Here is a 2,500-nt window from a genome sequence, read left to right on the forward strand (position 1 = left end):
TATGTTGTACCTTAACCTAACCTATGTTGTACCTTAACCTAACCTATGTTGTACCTTAACCTAACCTATGTTGTACCTTAACCTAACCTATGTTGTACCTTAACCTAACCTATGTTGTACCTTAACCTAACCTATGTTGTACCTTAACCTAACCCATGTTGTACCTTAACCTAACCCATGTTGTACCTTAACCTAACCCATGTTGTACCTTAACCTAACCCATGTTGTACCTTAACCTAACCCATGTTGTACCTTAACCTAACCCATGTTGTGCCTCAACCTAACCCATGTTGTGCCTCAACCTAACCCATGTTGTGCCTCAACCTAACCCATGTTGTGCCTCAACCTAACCCATGTTGTGCCTTAACCTAACCCATGTTGTGCCTCAACCTAACCCATGTTGTGCCTTAACCTAACCCATGTTGTGCCTTAACCTAACCCATGTTGTGCCTTAACCTAACCCATGTTGTGCCTTAACCTAACCCATGTTGTGCCTTAACCTAACCCATGTTGTGCCTTAACCTAACCCATGTTGTGCCTTAACCTAACCCATGTTGTGCCTTAACCTAACCCATGTTGTGCCTTAACCTAACCCATGTTGTCGCCTTAACGTAACCCACGTTGTCGCCTAAACCTGCTCTGTAATTGTTATACGACTCGTTCAATTACTGTAGTGTTGCCCACCCGCAACCCTCGCAATATAGTTCGCTACTCGCACTGCCCGCACCCCTGTGTATCGCTTCATGTTAAACACCTTGCAAGTCTTGCTCACTTTCCACATGCTCCTGCTGTACACTGTAATGTGGATGGCAGCAGGACGTACATGCCGCCCCTCCCCACGTCCCCACCTTGCCCCCTGCCTTCGCAAGCTGGTTGGTGAGAAGTTTGCATGTTCAATGCCCTTCGCATGCGACGTACTCAGGCTACGTTGTGGTGCGGCCTGTGTCAACTGTCCGCTGATGTCGTACGCGTGAACCACAATCTGTACTGCACATTCGTCCTTATGTACTGAATGATACATCGTGGCACATGTGTGACCGCACAACGACTGCGCCCAAAAACGGCGGACCATACAGTGCAAATATTGTGCACGCAGCTACGTGTCGTCTCCCTATGAGAGCTGGATTGCAGTGTGGTACGCCATAGAGACGTGTGGGAGGAACGGACGCCGTGGATGGCGATCAGCATGAGCTGTCTGTTGATGTATTCGGACCTAGTCGTCTCTCCTCACACACCGTGATGGCATGGTGCACCGCGTTCCATATCTGCGACATGCTACAGAGGCCGGTTGACAGTCGTTCGAGCAATGGACATCGCATACGTACGGGGGCCACCTTCCACGTATTGTCTAGGCGTGCACATTTTGTTGCGTGTATGTGGGCAGACGTAGTGTGGCGTGACACCTGACACAGGCATGCAATAATCGTTGAAGTTGCAAATGGCGATGGACGCCTGCGTTTTCTGGTGAAGTTACGCAAATGAACAAATGGTAACCTGTTGTGGTGCGGTTGTTCTCGCTAGGGGTGAATCGGTGATGGCGACGATAGGTTGAGGTACTAACCGGTTGTTCCAGCGATACCCACCATGCCGACGAAACTGAACGGCATCTGGGTGTGAAGCGATACGCGGCGGTGGCTGGGTGGGACCGTCCCCGGCCGGTGAGGGGGCGCCTCCCGGCGTGCTGGCCGCGCGGTGCGTGGGCGCACGCGCTACAGCCGGCTGGTGGGGGCGGCCAGTGGCAGGCGCGCCGGCCGACGGACGCGGCAGGCGTCGCAGCTGCGCGCCGGCGCACCCTGCGCGCGGCGCCGTGCGGCCAAAGTAGGTCCTCGCGGGCCCGGTGCGAAGCGCGGTGGACATCTTCAGTGTGCTGGTCCGATTGAGGACTGTGTGCGTTGAGGATGCGCCGCCGCCCGGCGCTCGGCGCCGCGACGCCGTCTGCTGCTCGGTCGCCCCAGCGGTTCTCGCTGGTGGTTTGTATCGCAGCTGTGCGGATGTGTTGGCGCGTGCGCTGTGCTGGGAGAGTTCGCTTCGGCACCCAAGTGGGGCTTTTGTCCTTCTGTGGCGCTGGCGTTGGAGCTGCCGGTCACCGTAGGTGGCGCGTGTTGTCTCCCGCCGGCAATGCCACGACAGCACGCTCCCGGGCCTCTGTCGGCAGCGGCAAGCTCAGTTGGGAGCACGGGTGGTCGCACCGAAAGCGTCTACTCGCCTAACTCCGGGCGATTGCGCCTCTCTCGAACCCGACCAAGTACTTGGGACGGCGCTGCGCGCCGCCGGGACCTGAGAGGGTTTCGAGGTGTATTGTGCAGGGGAGCTCAGCCTCCTCCTGTTTGCAGAATGATTGAGCGGACGCTTGCGTGTTCGCGCGGGCCCCCGGGACACACTCCCGGGCGGCCGGCTGCTCAGCTCTAGTTGACGCAGCTCCCTGGTTGATCCTGCCAGTAGTCATATGCTTGTCTCAAAGATTAAGCCATGCATGTCTCAGTACAAGCCGCATTAAGGT

The 2,500-nt window shown here is 56.2% G+C and overlaps 1 non-coding gene across 1 annotated transcript in view; it reads left to right on the forward strand.

The window, feature by feature from the left end:
* The first annotated feature begins 2,419 nt into the window (after positions 1–2,419).
* The window catches only part of LOC124734572, a 1,909-nt gene continuing 1,828 nt past the window's right edge, over positions 2,420–2,500 (forward strand). Inside the window, exon 1 of the ribosomal RNA XR_007009391.1 lies at positions 2,420–2,500. This exon is cut by the window's right edge and continues 1,828 nt beyond it. This is a non-coding gene — a ribosomal RNA (small subunit ribosomal RNA).

Source organism: Schistocerca piceifrons, unplaced genomic scaffold (assembly GCF_021461385.2).
Source record: "Schistocerca piceifrons isolate TAMUIC-IGC-003096 unplaced genomic scaffold, iqSchPice1.1 HiC_scaffold_152, whole genome shotgun sequence".
In the NCBI taxonomy this organism is placed as follows: Eukaryota; Metazoa; Arthropoda; class Insecta; order Orthoptera; family Acrididae; genus Schistocerca; species Schistocerca piceifrons.